A 20,682-nucleotide genomic window follows, 5' to 3' on the forward strand; every position below is an offset into this window, starting at 1 on the left:
CTTGCTCTAGTGCTGACAGTTTTGGGTTGTTGAGCCAACTCGGACTTTTCCTTATTAATGCTTCATGTGCTTCTCATGTCCTTACCCTTGGTAGAGGACAAAATTTTGGGTCCTTTTGAATTGATGTCGGTGCCCTTGTAAACAATATGAGATACCTTGACTTTTTGTTGAGCCAATTTTTCCTCCATGTGGGGTGCAGAGCAGCTGGCCCTTGTTCTTGCATATCCTTATAGAGTCTTTATTCTAAGCAATAGCTCCACCTTTATCAAAGGATATGGCAACGACTGTTGATGCCACTGAGATTTGAATTGATTGGGTTACATTGACAGAGCGAGGACTCTCAACTCCCAATCCATAGCCGCTTTGAAATGCCCCTGGTGGGATTGCCTGGAATAAGCCTCCCAACCTCCCTTTAAATAGCCCCTTGGGCCTCATTCCCTCTCCACACTCGCAGTCGGCCCCTTGGGCATGGTCCTTGACCATCGGGCATTGCCCTTGGCATGACATTACTCTCCCCTTGGAGAAGCGTTTTCGTCCTTGAAAACAAGAGTGATGATACACTAATGTTTTCCACAATGAAACCCTTCAGGGATCCAGTTGTTTGCTTGACCGGAACACGAATCAGTAGGAGGTTCAAGAAAACCAAGAGTAAGATCTTGATTTTCCACCTTGTTGTCCATTTGCAACCATCTTGGTGTAACCGGTTTCTATCGAATCAGATTGTGTAGACTCCATTTGGAACACACGTGAGCATGCTAATTGAGTTATCACCACAAATATGTACCCAAAAGAGTACCGCTTTTCACTTTCCATGAGAGTAACTTGCTAACATAACTCATCAGCCAAGTTTAAGTCCTTGATTGCATCAGTAAACAACCCCATCATAACTAGTGTTCAAGGTTCATAACCTGACTTATACATGAAGAGACTAAAGCTAGTCGCAAACATGCTTTAACTTATAGTAAGAAAACTCCAAGTAGAACAATAAATGCTTACTAATTGGATTGCTTCGTGCTAACATACGCACTTTGCATATCCTTTAGCACAAATTTACACTTTGTAATATGCCTATCCCCTCGAATAACGGCGCACAGTACTAAGGTGTTTTTCCCAACATTTTACAAACAGTCTTCCCAAAGGACCGGTAAACGGGGGTCACAATATCGTACAACATGGCTGAGGAATCAACCATGTCATGAATAAACATCCGTGGTTAAATTGAAGAATCCACAAGCACCCAAACTGAGCTATGACCTCTATTGGTGATTGGTAGACCCAAGATATACTTCACATAGAGTGAAAAATGCTTCATAAGCAACTAATGTGATGAATATGCATGCCGCTCCAAATCAGCCTTTCCTAAACACTAGGGCCCATAACACCTAGTGTGCATGCATTTAGCAAAAAACAAATCCAAACCTATATATCCATGATCATCTTTGCCAATACTTATGGCGAATGTGATGCTCCTAGCACACATGAAAGAGGAATGTAAATAGGTATGAAAAGATACCAAATACTTTCTATTGCAATCATTTGCAAGCCTTGCTAACGTTTGAACCATAATAGAAGGTGAAACATTAATCACTTCTAAGGACAAACAATGAAACCTTTTCGTTAAAAAAGTATAGCCTTGCTATATGCATAAACAAACATCCGTGAATGTTGTTTAGTAGCTCTTGTACGTTTAACAAGTCATTCTAAATATCCGACAATTTTTGGCCACTGAACTTGTTCCTGATACGACGTGGTGAAAACGGTCTAGAAAACGGATTCGACCAACACCTAGGGACTTGTCGTGACACAGAATTGAAATAGGGGGCACCAATGTCAGTCATAAAGACTCATATTCTCCACATAAGGAATATGTCTCATGTAAGGATGTCTAAAAAAAGAACATCCTTCAAGTACGAGATGTACTTGTGCGTGGAGATAATTGCAAACACTCTACGATGGGAGTGAGAGGGACCCTCATTAGCCTTGCTCGGCACTGGCTAAACCGAACTCCTTGAGTTCCTAGACCATGTTGCATCCCATGTGACAACATGTGCCAAACAAAACCTTGCAAGTGGATGAATACCTGTTGTGGCTCTTATATGACATTCTCATCTCTCTTAAGAGCAAAAATGGATGAACGCAGAGTTTATGCATCCTACATGGAAAAGAAAACAAAAAGAAACAAAAAAAAATCCGATGTGTACCTGGAGGTTGATCATAGTGTTTATTTATGCGTAGTGAAAATCCCTTACTTAAATTTCCCGCGTGGAAAGGCCTAAAAGTATATAATGAGTTTCAAGTAGGACTGCATCCGTAACCTTGGGTGTTGCCGTTGCAATCCAAACCCTTCGGTTAAAATCCACATTGTCAAACCTCATGGTTAGACTTTTGTAGGGAATACTGCTCGACTAGTAGTCAACAGTATTTGAAGTCAACTTTGGAAGTTGAAATTATCCACGACACCTTGGCAGCTTATGGATGTCTTTTTGTGAAAGTGCAAATGTGATGGGTCCAAGAATTGATCACCAACACTTGAGGAAGTGATTGAGTAATCATGAGATGGGTCTTACCCCAAAACTGTATTCATATAGACACTCTTAGTGCTATAGATAAAATTAAAAGATCCACTCAAGTTCGAATCGTATTCACCACTTGGTCTTCTCTAGACCCAAAAATCCATAATCTTGGGTTTTTGTGAATAGTTGTGCTGTCGGAAATGCTTGCTCTATCTATACACCGTAGTAGAGAGAAGCCTTTACGAGTTTAAGTCTTTCAAAAATTCAATGTGATCTTTACATTGAAGATATAGAGTGAGAAAATAATACCCAAAAAATCAGTAATGGCAAGACTCTTTACTTGTCCATGAAAATCAATGGGTACTAAACTGAATAGACTTGGTCGATCTAGAATGAAATCACTGAAGGATTACAAAAAAGATGGTGCTTAGCCATTGCAAAATAAGTGTCAATAGAGGACTCATACCCCTTCATATTATCGTATTGACATAGAAAGATGTCAATGAAGGCACACCTAGCTAGTTTCATTTCACCTTTCCCGCAAAGAAGATGGAAAGAGAGAGAGAGAGAGAGAGAGAGAGAGAGAGAGAGAGAGAGAGAGAGCTGGATTGAGGAAAAACCCTTTATGCGAATGTGGTGTATGCCCCTTGCATATGATCCTGTGTAGACCATGTCTGTGTCACCGTACAAGTGTGTACTTGTACCACGCCCTTGTATAGAGAGGTACCATAAATCACATCCTGACTCATTCACTGTATATGTGATCGTGACTGTATCACGGCGTATATGTAGGAAATAAACATAAACAATAAATGTTTTAAAATATCTACAGTTGACCTCGTCCTTGACAAAGTAGTTAGTGTGATAGCGGAAGATGAAATAAGAATGAGATAGGATTATGTCAATCTTTGCAATGCACGTAGAGGTGTAAGCCCTTGGCGACATTGATGGTCTCTACCAATTGAGTCGAAATGTAAAGTGCCTTGCACTATTGGGCATGGATACATCAGAATTTTCCATTGTACGTAATGGCTCGATTTAGAAGCCTTGCTTTTCTCGAAAATTGTGTCAAAGCATTGTGCTTGGTACAATAGGCAAGCATTGGTAACGTAAACGAAAACTTAAAAGTATGTATCCTGGTTGCCTAGCCGTGACAAGTTGTATTGAGTTTGGCAAAACAAAACTTGTTGCAAGATGGCTCAAAGCCATATGTGTTATGGAAGAGAATGTTGTTGCATGCACCATATACCGTCGCTTGACGGAAAAACCTGCTATTAACATATTCTAAACCTTTGCAAAACAATTATCCCAAATGTCTAAAAGGAATCCGTGCTTCACGTCAGTGCTCATGGAGTGCTTGTGCTCATAGCTAATAAATGCTCCCGTTGACACACATGTGTCCAAGTGGAGAGCAATCGACTGTGTAGAAATTGCTGAAAGAAAGAAAGCATTATGTATTATATCTTGACTGAATATGCTATACTAAGCAAGTTATTATATCGTATACAACTAACGAAAAAGGGTTATCTAAAAGGGTAGATAACCACTAAAGGGAATGCAAGAAAATTGATTGACTATGTAGTCTCAGAATCCATCAAAAATACCTAGGAGTTCCGTACCTGGTGTCGTGCCGCTCCGCTCCTATGACAAGAAAATGAGTAAAGGAAATCCAATCAGGTTTATTTGAAGCTTACAGGATTAATCAGCAGTTATAAGGGCTTGCCAACAAGCCAGTTTTTAAGCTGAAAGTGTGCCATATGCGGCTCTAAGGATCAGAAGATGTCTTGGTAATGCTAAACAGTGAGTATTCTTGAAGTGAGCATAGCTAGGATTTTATTAATCCAAGTTGAAGTACTCAAAAAGATCTACAAGCCTGTCTTTATGGCTCGTCAATCGGAGCTATGGGTTATGACAGTTTCAAGTTGAGTGAGTAGCAGATCCATACCGAATTGGGCAACTACAGCTGAAGGGACAAAACTGGAATGCGGTTGAGCCATATGATAAATTTTGAGCTTTATTTGGGTTTTGATATGCAGGAACAGCAAGTGCTTTGAAGAGTCTCGTATTCAAAATCTTGTCTTTTGGAATGCAATGATTGCAGGGAATGCCGACACGGTTGTGGCAAGGTCTGCAACACTAAACCAGGTAACAAAAATCTCAATGATGATGTCAGTCGAGGGCAGCTGAAGAAAGATGTTGATGATAGCAATGCTTTAAGCGATTTTTACGCCAACTGTGGTGGCTTAGGAAAGCATAAATTATTTTCTAAGGTCTCACTGCAAGGTACCATGCAAATGTGAAGGGCTTACGGAGCCTTGTCAACTTACATACAATCGGTGCCTTGGTAAGTTTGTCTGCCTAATGTGGTGCCCTTATGAAGAAGGCCGGCAGCGCAAAGGCCGAAGGGCCATAAACCCAAAGGCAGCCCACCCTAAGCAATGCCCGCCGCCCATGGGGTGGCCACCCAAACAATAAGGGTTTTAATTGAGTGTGAAGCCAAGGAGAAAAAAGGAGAGGCATGACGTGCAGCCACGGACGGCAGCGCAACAAGGAGAAAAGCAGGTCGCGCTGGCCAGGGAAAGCGTCGGCTGAGGACGTCGTAGAGACGAGAACTGAAGAGCAGGCCTGGGGGAAGATTTTCGGCCCGGATTCATTGAATTCGGTGCTCCTCCCCAGCTCAGCTACCACGTCACCAAGCGGCCGTGCCCATTAGCGATGTCGCTAATGGGTTAGCCGAGGGTAGGAGGGTTTTTTCTGCATGCAACAAAAGAAAAGGGTGGGTGATTCTTTTTGGGGAAGAACTCTCTTGGCAGAAGGAAGGAAAACAAGAGCTCTGGAGACTCAAGAACCAAAGGATAACCATGAGCCTACGAAAGGGGAAATCTTAATCACCATAGCCAAGCTAAGCTTCAAAAGCTCTACAAACCGGATTCTCGCTTCATCATCTTGTTGTGGAGGTTCTCTCTCCGGAAGGAGGAACCCAAGGCGGATAGGCTTTCCCTCTTTGAGGAAGACGCCAAGGCCTAAGTAAGTTTCTTAAACCTCTCTTAACCTACTCTAAGCCTAGCTTTGATTCGGAAGCTCTCGAAGCCATAAGAAAACTCTTTGAATCAAGCGTAACCTCTTGATTCCCTCAAGATTAAGCTCATAAAGCCTTCCTTAACTGATTAAGCCAAAGCTCCTAAGCCCCATTATAATAAGCTTAACCTAATAATTAATCTCTCTCTCCGGAATCAATATAACCCAAAACCGAAATCTCCTAAGCCTCATTAAAAGCCAAAAGCCATCCTTAACCTCTGTTAACCTTCATAATCCAAAGTCTTAAGCTATCAAGAGCGGAATTAAACCTAATCTCTCGAAGCCATAAGCCAAGCTTCTAAGCCATCATTGGCCAGTTGAATCGAAAAGCAGAAGCCAAAACGAACGGCCATTGGAAGGAAACTGCTATGCCTTAACAGAAAGAAGCAGAAGGCAGGACAAATCAGGTCTTGTTAAATTCTTGATTAACACCTGGATTAAGCCAGTTTTATTCTTGTAAAGAGCATTTAAGATTCATTAGCGATTGATTAAAACATGGATTCTGTCGATTAACTGGAAATTAGACGGACTGCTTGTTTTGAATACTAATGTCGATAATTGCATCTGCACACGTTGTTTCCCGCACCTCTCACAGCCAGGGGCCCGGTGCCTTCCCGGCTCACCTTTCACACAATTATACCCTGACATTCTTGGAACAATGTTGATGCTGTCCCATACAATTGAAACATAACTTTTGCAATTTGGACACCTGAAAGTCTACTATGGAAAGTCTCCTCTTTGCCACCTTGGTGGAGACCGGTTCGACAACTACCACCGCTGTAGATAGCTTGTGGGATTCACGAGAGGATCAAATCCGTAAGGTGATCCACCTGTGGAGTAAGCAATTGGATGCGAACCGCCAATTTGCAAAACCGTTCTCCAAACGTTTGAAAGTTACATCTTGTGATGTATTCTTTGTCATCCGGTAAATTACTAGTGTCTTCCAAAATGGCAAGCACACTCTGAGGAGGAGGAGTAGATGCTCAGGAAGTAAGTTCAAAGTTAAAAAGATGATTCTCAGAATGTTCCGTATTTAGAAAATCAAACGAGTCATCCATGATAGATGTGTGTGGTGCTAGCAAAGAAAGGGAAGAATAGCAGAAGAATGCCTTGATTCCCAAAAGTATCGCAACATTAGTATGCACCGTTAAAGATGATATTTAGCCTTGCTAATTATATTTGTAATCTTAATCGAAGACAAAATTTCCTTCAATAGCAAGTCGTGCTTGAGTTGGGAAAGAATTGAGCTCGAATCCCTTGGATCCATGGTTGTCCCTCTAGTAGCAGGTCATTACAATCGGGATGTGTTTCGACAAGCTTCTCATATAACCCTTCCCAAGTAGCTTCCTTTAAACAAAATTGATGTTCAATCCTTAAATATTACCACTCAAATGAGTGTGCAAGTTCAAAGTTCTTCAACTTCAATGACTGTTGGCATGTCGAAGGATGTGCCTAGATGCGCCACCTTGTCGGGGTCAGGTTCCAAGCTTGCCTCAAAGAATACCAAAGAAATTTGATAGCGGGTGGTCACACACCCTTGAGAAGTTCAAGGGTCAAAAAAGTTCAAATTTTTGGGCTGCCAACGTGTGTAGAGGCTGCAACCTCAACGATGGTGGCTACTCAAACACCCCACAAGAAGGCAAACCCGCGAGAGGTCTCGCTGTGATGTCGTCTGGGTTGCGTCCCTATGACGTGAACGTCATGGCTCGACCTCGCACTCCGTTCAAGACTACCCTTGCCGCGTTTGGTGGTAGTTGAGAACCCGCCTCCCCTTGCCTCAAGAGGCTCTGCACACAAAAAATGACCCTCCTTCGTCTTCATGCCTGCCTAGCAAAAAGTGAACTCCATGGCTCCCTTACATGTACATGCAAAAAGTAGAAGACCATACCCTTGCCAAGCTAAGCTCATTGAGTAGTTCGTCTATGTCAAACTCAGTATTTTCAGGCGCAGGAGATGGGCCTAGAGGCCCTTACTATGAAGCACTAGCCTGATATGGTAGTGGACCGTAGAGTTCTGCCTACAGTTGCATCTTGGCTTGGGTCTCTGATAGCTCTATCTCAAGCTCAAGGATTTGCCTTGCAAAATATCAGGTGTCTCTCCTTGACTTGCAAGATCTTGCCCTTGGCTTGCCAATGTAACGAGTATGTCTTATTCTTCGGGAAGTAGAACTATGGTACATTTTCGTGGAGGCATTGGATTATTGGCATGACTTGCAGCCACTTTCTCTGCAGTTCAACCATGCCCAATGCCAAAGTTCTTGGGGCGGTATGACCAATCCACACGTCTCCCAAGGATGTTGTGAACATAACATTGTTGTATAAAGTAGAGTGCCATTTGATTGTTGTTTGGCTTAACTCTCTCTCGATGTATGAATCTTCATAGGAACACTCATGCGAGTCCTTTGTGCTGCAAATTTGATAGCTTTACAGGCGACGATTCCTTGGCATTGCCGCGGATTCAAAATAAATGTTGACGTACAAAGTGGCTTGGACATAGTTTCTTGCACTCCTTAAGGTTGAGAGGTTCGCCTTGAAACAAGGACTCAATCTCTTCGATCCGTGCAATAGGTTCGAGATCTTTCTCTTGACCATCACGCTCTCTCTCCTCTTTGTAGATGGCCTGTGCTTTGCCGTGATTAAGTTCTTCTTCCATATCTGTCAATCAAGTGAACATGTCATCATGAGGAATATTTTTTGTAACGTTAACATGTTATCACTTTCAAATCTTCAAAGAAATAGATAGGATATCTTAATCTTGCATCAATAAAGAGATATAATATTTATTACCATGTCGTTAGAAAGAGATAAGATAATTTGATCAATTATATAATTTAGAAGCACAACTAGAAAGGACCATAAACAATTCACCACTTCAATGATCACTTGGTTGTAGACCATACATCGTTACAATGTCATACCCCACTCTATGGGCACCGTTTAGACATAGGAAAGATCAAAAGCTTTAGATCGAGCTAAGGTATTAGTTGCTTGCCACTCTCAAGGTGAGTAAGTACATTGCCTAAAAAATCCCTTTTGTTTTTCTCTTGTGGCACTTCCATGCACTTCCAGAGCCGTTTACAAGTATGGCACATGGAGTACATATCCATGGCTTTATTCCAAAGAGGGGGATTAGCAGATATTCATTCTAGGGTAGCCCATGGAAAATCTCTCTCGCTCTGATTTCTAGTTTCTATTGGCAAGTTGCAGAGAGGAGAAAAGCATGCCGTTTTGGGGGTCTTTGTACATGACCCCCAATCCACAATGCCTGCATAGACCCCCTTCTGTCCAAAGTGAAGCATTCACGGGAGTGAAGATCATTGTGAAGATAGTTGTGCGCATGTAGATACTTCAAGGTTTGAAGAAGAGAGTTTAAGGTTTAGGGTTTAACTTGTAGATTTAGGGTTTAGGGTTTAACTTTGTGTTTGTGTGTGCGTTTTTGCAGGTTCCAGGACATTTACAACTTCTTTTATTGCTCAAATAGGATGAATGTGAGTGCTCGAACCTCTAAATGCATATTAAATTTATTTAAATTAATTTGTATATAAATAAAAGAAAATCTCATGCTTTGAACTTTGAATGCTTTAAACTTTCAATGCTTTAAAAGAAATTATGGTTTGTGATGTGAAATTTCATTTTGAATTATGAAAAAAAATTGTTTTGGTTTATGAAAAAGTCTTTTTTGAAGAAATTTCGTTTACGTTGTAGGTTAAGTTTAGGTTATAAATTAAGTTAGGTTAGTTTAGGTTGGGTTATCTTATACGTTAGGTTAGGTTAAGTTAAGCTACATTAGGTTAGGTTATCTTATACGTTAGGTTAGGTTAAATTAAGCTATGTTAGGTTAAGCTACGTTAGGTTAGGTTAGGTTAGGTTAAGTTAAGCTATGTTAGGTTCGATAAGGTTAGGTTATCTTATACGTTAGGTTAGGTTAAGTTAAGCTACGTTAGGTTATCTTAGGTTAGGTTAGGTTAAGCTACGTTCGGCAATACGGCAAGCTATAGAGCTTACCCATAGTGCATATTAAAAACAACACACTGGCGATCTGTTCGTCAATACGGAAGCCATAAATCTTGCCCACAATGCATATGCATTGTGGGCAAGCTCTATGGATTTCTGAATTGCCAACGGTTTGCCTTTGTGTTTTTTATATGTCTGCGAACGATTTTCAAGTGATAAAATAGTTAAGCGGCCCTGAAAATAACACAATGGTGAGCCGTTTGGCAATACGGCAAGCCATAGAGCTTGCCCACAATGCATATGCATTGTGGGAAAGATCTATGGCTTGACATATTACCAAACGGCTCGCCATTGTGTTCTCTATATGTCTGCAAGCGCTTTTCAAATCCTACAATAGCTAAGCGACCCTAAAAACAACACAATGGAAAGCCTTTTGGCAATACGGCAAGCCATAGATCTTTCTTACAATGCATATGACCTATTGCCAATCTCCATTGTGTTTTCTATATGTATGCGAGCAATTTTCAAGCGCTAAAATTGCCTCGTGTCCCTAAAAACAACACAATGGCGATCCGTTTGGCAATACGACAAGCCATAAAGCTTGCCCACAAGGCATATGCATTGACGGCAAGCTCTATGGGTGGCCATATTGCCAACAACTTGCCATTGTGTTGTGTTTATGTCCACAAGCGGTTTTCAAGCCATAGACCGAGGTCCTAATCTCCGTGCACCTCTACACTGAGGTGTGCGGTGATCAGGCCTAGCTAGAGAATGTGAGGTTGTTAGAGCTAGCAGCAAATAGTAAAAAAAACGCAAGCAGAATTCAAAACTGCACATAGACTTCAAGAATGATAATATATAGTCATTGAAAAATAAAGACGAGATTATTACCCTGTGGTCCTAATCTTTGTGCACCTCTAGACCGAGGTGTGTGGGGATCGGGCTTGGCTACAGAATGTGAGATTGTTAGAGCTAGCAGCAAATAGTTGAAGAAGCACAATTGGGCTTCAAAAATTGCCAGAGACTTCAAAACTTTAATATGTAGTCATTGACCAATAAAGTAGAGATTATTACCCCTGTGGTCCTATCTCGGGCAGACTGACCGAGGTGTGCGCGGGGATTGGGCTGGCTAGAGAATGTGAGGTTGTCATGTATTGTCATTGTATTTAGTAGTGTGAATTTATAAAAACTAGAGTGTTTTAATTATTTTGTTGGCATTCTTGATAGATAAAGTGTGGACGATAGGAATTGGTGTGTCCTTGTGCCGCATTGCAAGGATAGATCTTTCAAAAATGAAAAATCTGCGACCAACACATATGCAATCACGGCCTCATTTCGATAGAGCAACTACTAGTCCGAGTTATTGATCTCAAGGGGCCCGGGTAGGTACCTAGTTAAAAGTATAACCTTCATGTGAGTTCAACAACGGGGTATTTTAAAGTTTCTCGAAACTTACAGAAATTATATAAGCAAGGGCATTATTTTCTCAAATTTGAAAAAACTTATAGATTTTAAAAGAAAAGGGTACATTATATCCTAACAAAATTCACAGGTAAGGGGTTTTACAAACATGTCTTGAACACAGATGATATGGTAATTTTACACATAGTGAACCCCCCAGCATGGTCTAGAGATTGAAGGTCAAACTACGCAAGTAGATATTGCTCCAACTTCATCCTAGAGAAGACGATCTTGAAATGAGCAGCCATCAATTGAGTCCTCCCAACTAATACCTGATGCGGAATTTCAAGAAGTAGAGATGGAGCATATGTTGGACGCGTTCTTTGTCATGGATTCCAACATAGAAGGTGACAACATTGAATGTAGTACTGTGGACCAACCTCAACCATCCCGTTCATATCGACGGCATGATAACAACGATAAAGAGGATGAGAAGATGCAAAGTCTTGCACGCATGCCGCTCTACACTGGTGCAAAAATCTCAGTTCTCCGTACCGCGTTGGCAATGCTTAATTTGCAGTCTACGGTTGGTTTGACGCCTCAATCAGACCACAGAGCTTTTTAGGTAAATGCATTGTATCCTAAGCATGATAAAGTGCAAATTACAATTCATATAAAGTGATCAAAGGGCTCACTTGTTCATGTAACGACAGGTTGCTCAATGAGCAAATCTTGCCAGAAGAGAATCACATGCCCCATACCCGTCCAACCGCTAAAAAGCTTTTTACTAATTTGGGCTTGGATTATCACAAAATACATGCATGTCCTAATGATTGTATACTTTTTTGCAATGAGTATGCAAACTTGGGACAATGTCCCAATGGTGGATCGAACAGGTACAGGGAGGACACACAAGGAAAATGTATCCCTGCAAAGGTCCTTTGACACTTTCCTATCGTTCCAAGAATAAAGAGCATGTTCAAGTGCAAGTCCATAGCTGCTTTTATGACATGGCACTCAAATACTAGATCGACAGATGATGTGATGTGGGTACCTGCTGACTCTCGTGCATGGAAGCACATAGAGGAGAGTTAGCCTACATTTATGAACGAGCCTTGATGTATCCACTTTGGTCTGGCAATGTACGTATCGGATCTTTGGTGCATCAAATCTCATAGAGGATGAGAGATTAACTAATGATTATTTCTAGGAACTCTTTTGTAAAACTCTTTTATTAGTCTATAATACACTTTAGATTCATTCATTTGTGTAGCAGCTTCGTTGATTTGTTATTTGTATTGATTAAGCATTTATTCTGTAAACTAACGTATTTTGTGGGTGTTGTTTATGTATGATTAGCCATGGCCGATGAGGATAAGCCATACTCTCCTAGTTTTAGTTTTTTTGCACTCCGGCCGGCATGTCACCCGAGTAGATGGGCTTGTTTTCGTCTCAGTTCACACCAGAGCAGATCGCGATGGCAAAGCACCTTTGGGCAGCAGGTCCCTCTAGACCTACTATGGCCAACCCTACGTCTAAGACTAGTGTGGTCCCTACACCGAGTGGCCCCACACCTCAATCTAGTGTGCCCCTTATGCTTAGGACTCGTGTGCCCCCTACACCGACGGGTGGTTCATCCCCGAGACGAGGTAGGCTTTGTTCTGGAGGTGGTGGTTGTTGTGGTAGCGGTTCTATCGATGCGTCCACACCACTAAGAGAGCATCCACCACTCTCTTCAATAGATAGTTCACCGATTGGCACACCATGTACACCTTGGGGATCACACGAGCATGATCCTAGCAAGGTGTACAAGAGCAAGGATGGGGTTGTTGTGGCGGATAGGGTCGAAAAAGCCATGCGATAGAGGATTCGACAGCTTTGTATGATTCAATTTGCTCACTCTATGATGGAGGTTTGGGATAACCTCAATGTTGAAAGAAATAATTACATCGTCCAGGCCATTCACAGAGAGTACAGGCCGGCACAGGGGTACGATCTAGTCTCGGACCCCTGGTTTTGAGTGTGGAGAAGTCCACAATGTCACGCCGTCGGTCAGAGGCGAGAGACAGGTACAATGATGGCAGTCCCAAGCTGGTATGGTTGGATGCAGAGGAGTGGACAGGGATTTCACGAGAGACACAAGACAATCCTCAGAGATTTTAGCAGGAGAGAGATGCAACCAGAGCATGTTTAGAGTCTGCTGAAGCATCACATCTTGGGAGTGGAGGCTACGATACGCTTCGACATGAGTTTGTAAGTATTATTCGTATGCTGTAAATTATGGAAAATATATATATTATTTGAAGATTTATTTAATGATTAAACCATAATTTTGCAAGAAGTTACCGTGAAGCGTCTTCCGACATGCCAAGAGGAGAAGTATGGGTACAAGCATGGACTTGTGGCCCTTTTGACCCAGCTGCAGGAGGAGGGACAGGACGTCGACTGGGAGGCATTACCATGAGGGTGTTCTCACTCAGTGATTGTTTGCATATGTACAATTTTGCAGTGCTTATGTTTATCGTTTATGGTATGGAAATCATGTGATGGCTATGGTTATGATTATGGTTATGGTTGTGCAATGACGGTATGGCTGTTATGGTTATGGTGTGACAACCAAGTTATGGTGATGGTTATGGTATGGAAAACAGGTTATGTTTATGGTTTTGTACTTTTTGACTCATGTTTTAATTATGGTTATAAAATATTTATGTCTTTATGCCATGATCAAGCTTTTGATTTTGTGGTTATGTTTTTCTTACAATTTTGCTAATTTCCATACACTTGCTCTTTAGCATCAGCTTGTAGGTGGAGTGCGGTTGCTTATGCACTCTTCGTTTGGGCAGAGAGGGCTGTTTTCTTTTGGTGTAGTACATGCAGGATCAGTTCCCCGTCGTCTCTGCCCAAAAAAATTTGCAGGTTTGGTCGTCGGTACAGAGTACGGTAGAAGCATCGGTATAGACCTCGGTAGAAGCACCGGAATATGCAATAGTATTATTGATGGTTATTTCATTGCATATTTCGACACTCATTTCATCGTTTATTCCGACGCTTAATATACTGGCGTCTCTTCCAAGCCTATTTCAATGCTTTTTAGTTTTAAAACTAACTTTATTTTGTTGGTATTTGCATCGATTTATGTGCACCATGTTGTAGTGATACTATGGCAATCTCAAGCTTTGTCTGTCTCAACAATCTCCTGAAGCTCTAGAATGGCTTTCAATCGAAACTGACGACGATTTCTTATATAAGATATTTTTCAATCGAAAAAAATAAAACAGCAATATGATGATTGTACGAGATTTCAGCATATAATAGCATTTTATACGTATAATTATTTTGATACAAGCGTATAAATTCAACGCAACTGATACCAGTGAAATGCCCCTGGTTGGACTGCCCCTGGAATGAGCCTCCCAACCTCCCTTTAAATAACCCCCTAGGCCTCATTCTGTATCCACACTCGCAGCCCACCCCTTGGGCCTGGTCCTTCACCACCAGGCATTGCCCTTGGCATGGCACGCTTTCCATTCAACATCCACTTTTTGAACAATCTGCTCTTTAAGTGCATCTTCTTTAGCTTTAGAGAGATAGACTATTGGCACTTGTTCCCCATCTCTGATTGGCACATGGAATTGAAAGCTTTCTGTCTGCCCTTCAGTTGGTTGTGTTTCTATTTTTGCAAAGGAGATTGATGGTATCTCTAGATTCAGCTGCTTAGATGTACCTGCCTCCTCCTGAGTTTCCACATTCCCTTCTCTCAGCAATTGATTGGCTTTTTTAAATTCTTCTATCTCTTTAAGCAACTGCTCTTACCTTTGCATGCACATTAGGATGAGGTCCCTTCTTTGTTCTTGTTCCAGCTTCAGCTCAAGTTCCAATTCTTTGTTTTTTCTTTCTAAAGTTTTGTAAACTTCATCAGTTCCCTTGAGTGAAGCTACTGCTGGATTTTCCCTTATTTGCTTTAGAAATGCCTCTTGGTCTTTGATTCTTTGCTTTCAATATTACAAAGAAGCATTTGCTACATTGAATTGTACGTGGAGATTTTGTACTGACTAAGTAGTGCCCATAAGTTCATTTGTCACTTCAATGAGCTGTTGCTCCTTACTTTTACAGGCATCCGATAACTACGTGAGGAGTTTGCCTAACTCTTCCATCTCCTTTTCTTGATTTTCCTTGACGTTTTGGTGTTGTTCTGCTTTGTTCTTGAGCTCTTTGATTTTTCCTTGAATATTTTCAATGATATTCATTCTGTCTTCAAGCTCGCATTGGAGCGCATCAATCACTTGCTCAAGTTCTTGAGCTTTAGCACTCTGGCTAAGAGCTGCTGTTCACATTTTCGTAGTCATCAGCTGCATCTGCTTTTCATATTCATTGACTTGAGTGATAAATTTATCCGTTGATTCCCACTCGTCAAATTCTATTTGAGGCTCTTTGGAAGGTCCAACCTCATCTTTGGTTGTTTCTGGTGGTTGTTCTTGACCGGCTTCCTTCTCTTTCTTTAACCCATCTCCTTTTACTTCCCTAATTGCATCTAATTGTTTAGTTGATGAAGAACTTGGACTAGGAAGAAGCTGATCCCCTTGTTCGGTATTGGGTTGAGGATGGTCTTGGAGACATCACCTCCCGTTCGTGCTATGTTTCAGTTGGTTTCCCAATTTCTGCATGCTGTGGTTGTTGAGTAGTTGACACTTCTCTGGCTTTCCTTTGAGCTTCAACTAATACCTCTTATATCTTCAGGGCTTCAACTTTCGCATACATCCTTTCTAGAATGTCTTTAGGATCTTCTTCTCAGGGTTTTTGGTTCTAGGGCCCTTAACTTCCCTTGGATTCCATAGATCTGCAGTCTGTCCTGCAGATTGTCGACTTCGTTCATAAGATTCCTTTTCTCTTTCAAACCTTGCCTTTTTTTGGTTGAGGTTATTCTTGATGGGCGGCTACTGCCTTTCTTTTTATTTCTTCCCTTACTGCCCTTTCTGTTACCATATACATGTGGTAGTGATGTGTGTGAACACACTAGGACCGCCGGGGCATTTTTTTCCTCTTTAGGAGGTTTTTTCCCCCGTGCATTGTATATACGCCCATCACTCTAGGGCTATCTATCTTTCCATTGCACACTAAGTAACACACTCTCCATTGTGTGCCTTGATCTTCCTTCGTCTTCTCCAAGCTGTGTGTGTTTCTCTACAACCCTAATTCCAACAATTGGTATTAGAGCAGGTCACGTCCTCCCCGGCTTAGTCACCAACTGCTCCAGCACACGCCTGCTCACTTTCTCTGATTTCAGTGAGCTTTGGCAAGCATTCGCAGGTCGACAAAAAATTTGATTTGGGCTCATTTCGGCCTCCGTTTCCACTACAGGCAGTACTGCACAGGCTATTTCGTCATTTTGTGCAGAATTTCTGTCAGTTCCGTTTTCTGCATAACAGGTGCCTTATAGTCTTCTACGGTTTGTGTTATATAGCACAGGTTGTTCCCGTTCCATTTCTCCTATTTTCGGGCAATTTTCACATCAAGAGCAGTATTTACCATGGCTGACAACGACAACACAGATGTGTTCAAGATGTTTGCTGCTGAGGACAGGTTGGATGGGGACAACTACCCTATGTGGGCTTATATGATGCAACATGTTCTTGTGTCAAAGGGTGTCTGGAACATTGTGCAGGTCATTGATGTACGTCCTGGTTCTGAGGATGTAGGCGATGTTGAGGATGTTGCAGGTGTTGCTGCAAGGATTGCAGCTGTTAGAGTTGTTTTGCCTATGGCAGAACAAGCTCGTTGGGATGTTAAGGATGCGCAGGCTCATGCATTGATTGCGTTGTCTGTGAAGCGCACCATTGTTCCTCACATCCGTTAGGCAAAATCTGCAAAACAGGCTTGGGAAATTCTAGCAGGTCTTTATGCAAGCCGCAATGAGGCTCAAATTGCTTTGCTGCGTAAAGAGCTGGAGTCGAAGATTATGCATGAGGAAGATGATATGGACACTTTCCTTGCTAGTGTCAAGGATATCAATGAGCAACTTATTTCTGCAGGTGAAGTCATTTCAGACAGTTCCCTTGTGCAGACTATTCTTGATGCCTTACCAGATTCCTACCAGACTTTTGCTAGTACTTGGAGACTGATGACCCAAGGAAATCTTGAAGTTGTCAAGTTTGATGCATTATGCACATTGCTGTTGAAAGAGTCACTTTCTAGAAAAAACAGGACTAGGGAGCGTGCAATTGAACAGGCTTTTATTGCTTCTCAAAGAAAGGGTGGTAACAGTAATGCAACCACTTCTTATGGTTCTGCTGCGAGTGGAAAAATTTTTGGTCCTAATGCTTCTGCTGGCAGTACTTCCTCTGACAATTCTGGTGATAAGGGCAAAAAGAAGATGCGTTGCCATTATTGTAAAGCCAATGATCACTTGATCAAGTCGTGTCCTAAGTTGAAGGCCAAAGAGGCTAAGAAGAAACAGGGTGGTTCCACTACAAATGCAGCCATTGTTGAGTCTTCTGTGAAAGGAGACTGTGTTGCTGATGTTGATGGAGAATGGGCTTTTAGCGCAGAGTGCACTTACAATCCTGCTGTCCATGATGCATGCTTGTCAGTTGCTGCAGATTCACATGTGTGGTATTTCGACAGTGGTGCTACAAAGCACATTACCTCACATCGTCCCTCATGGGAATTCAATCACTTGTGCCAACAACGCCTCTTATCCAGTTCAGGGAGTTGGAAAGATTGTGCTTACTGCTGCTAATGGCAGTTCTTTCACACTTGTTGATGCACTTTATGTACCTGGGATCAAGAATAATCTCTTGTCTGTATCGGTACTTGCTAGACTTGGACTTGTAGTCAAATTTGTGGATGACAGATGTACAATACATGATCTCAGTTTTGGTGATGAAATTGTTGCATCTGGCCTTTTGTGCCGTGGGCTGTATAAGCTCACTTTGTATGACAAGTGTGGAAAAAATTTTGCAAATGCTGTTGCAGATTCAAGGGCTATTTCAGATGCAAAACTTTGGCATGCACGTTTTGGTCATCTGAATTTTGCCAGTTTGCTGCGTTTGTAGAAATCTGTTATGGTTGCTTCTTTGCCGCCTCTTGAAGCACCTGTCAAACATGTTTGTGAAGGCTGTATTTTGGGTAAGATGCAGCGTTCTAAATTTCCAAAGGATGGTTAAGTTCGGGCCACATAAAGGTTGCAGCTAGTGCATAGTGATGTTTGTGGGCCCATACAAACTCCATCCTTGGGCAATTACCTGTACTTCGTGACTTTCATTGATGATTACTCCAGGCATGCATGGGTTTTTCCGCTTAAAGCGAAGTCCGAGGTTTTTATGTGCTTCAAAAAATTTCTAGTTATGGCTAAAAATGTCTCGAGATGTACTATGGGCACCCTCCGTTCCGATCGAGGGGGGGAGTATATGTCTCATGAATTTAATGCATTTCTGGCTAGTCGTGGGATAAAACACCAATGTATAGTGCCTTACACACCTCAACAAAATGGTATTGCTAAGAGGAAAAACAGGTCACTGACGGAAATGGCACGATGTATGGTCAAAAGTCAAGCTTTACCGCATTCTTTTTGACTTGAGGCCATCATGTGTGCCACTTATGTACTTAACAGGTTTCCTTCGAAAGCTTTGTAGTCTATTAATCCATATGAAGCATGGCATGATAGAAAGCCTTCTATTGAGCACATGCATGTTTTTGGCTGTTTGGCATATGCTTTGGTGCCACAAGTGCAGCGCTGTCAAATGTATTTTTGTTGGTTATAGTGCTGAAAGCAAAGGTTACAGGTTGTATCATCCGCAAACAAAACGTATTTTGGTTTCACGGGATGTAGTGTTTGTGGAAGATTCTGTTCAGCCCTTGCTGTCATGTACTAGAGACAGTAATGTAAGCTCATAGGACATTTATGACACTTTGTTGCTTCTTTTTAGTGGTGGAAATACGAATGTAAGTTTCAATGAGGCAAATGTATAGCCTATGGGGGTTTCTTAAAATGGTTTAGATCAGTCTATTACTGATGCAGATGTGCATGATGTACTTGATGAGGAAAGGGCTGAAAATGAGCAGGCCAGAGGTATGCCAAAATGGCTGGTGCACACTTTGCGTGACAGTAAATTGGATGCACCTTTGTCTAGTCGTACTCGTTCAGGCTCTCGCCATGCATCTTATGCATCAGATTGTTATGCATTGGTTGTGTCTAGCTTACATGATTTTGAGGAGCCTCTGTCTTTTGATGAAGCACAAAATTCAGAAAATTGGATGGCTGCCATGCAATGAGAATATGATGCACTTATAGAAAATGACACATGGACTTTATGTGATTTGCCTCTTGGCAAAAAGGCCATTGGTACGAAGTGGGTTTACAAGTTGAAACGTAAGCCGGATGGTGAGATTGATCGCCATAAGGCTCGACTTGTTGCAAAGGGTTATGCATAGTAAAAAGGCATAGATTATGAAGAGACTTTTGCTCCCACTTGTCGTATAACTATTGTACGTTTTCTATGTGCATTGGCAGCTTATTTTGGTTGGGATGTACATCAATGAGACATTGTTAGTGCTTTCTTAAATGGTGACATATTTGAGGAATTTTATGTAACGCAGCCTCGTGGTTTTGTCATGAAAGGACAAGAGGACAAAGTGTGAAAATGTAACAAGGCTTTGTATGGGTTGAAGCAATCTCCTCGTGCTTGGTATGAGAAAGCTGACACTCATTTGGTCAAACAAGGCTTTCGTAACAGTCCAACAGAAAGCACATTGTATGTAAAGCGGGAGGGTGATGTACTTCTCATTGTGGTTCTTTATGTAGATGATTTACTGGTCACTGGACCAAATGAGAGACATATTGCTGAATTTAAGGCTGATTTGAATGCTACTTTCAAGATGAAAGATTTGGGGTTGTTGCATTATTACTTGGGTATACAGTTTAAGCAGTGTGATGGTGGTATTGCCTTGTGTCAGAAAAGTTACATAGAGACATTGCTATGTATGTTTGGACTTGAGGATTGCAAACCTATTGCCACTCCCATGGAAACATGTTTGAAGTTGAGTCTACATGATGTTGGCAATCCTGCTGATGTCACTCTTTACCAAACTGCTGTTGGCTGCCTCATTTATGTATGCAACACGAGGCCGGATATTCGGTTTGCAGTCTCACAGGTCAGCAGATTTATGCATAGCCTAGGGTCTAAGCATTGGTAGGTTGTCAAGAGGATTTTCCCCTACCTTAGTGGCACTTTACATCTTGTCTTGTTTTATCCCAAGCAGGGATCATTGCCGCCTGACTTACATGCTTTTTCAGACTCACATTGGGCTGCTTGTTTTGACACGCGAGTGTCCACAAGTGGTTTTTGCTTCATGCTTGGCAGTTCATGTATATCATGGTTGAGCAAGAAGCAACCTACTGTGGCCACTTAGAGTTGTGAGGCTGAGTACAGGGCAGTTTTCATAGCTACGGTTGAGTGTGTATGGCTCAGACGCCTTATGGCTGATTTGGGTGTTGGGCAGGACACTGCCAACACTATCTACATTGACAGTCAGAGCACATTGGCATTTGCGAGGAACCCAGTTTTTCATGCTCGCACAAAGAACATTGAGGTGCATTACCACTATGTCAGGGAGAGGCTCTCAGCAGGAGAGATCAGCTTGGCTTATGTGCCAACAGAGGACAACCTTGCAGATCTTTTCACGAAGGCATTATGTCGTGAGAATCTTAAAGCTTTCCGCAAAGCTTTGGGCTTACT

Source organism: Adiantum capillus-veneris, chromosome 6 (genome assembly GCF_014529385.1).
Source record: "Adiantum capillus-veneris isolate H3 chromosome 6, ASM1452938v2, whole genome shotgun sequence".
Lineage (NCBI taxonomy): Eukaryota > Viridiplantae > Streptophyta > Polypodiopsida > Polypodiales > Pteridaceae > Adiantum > Adiantum capillus-veneris.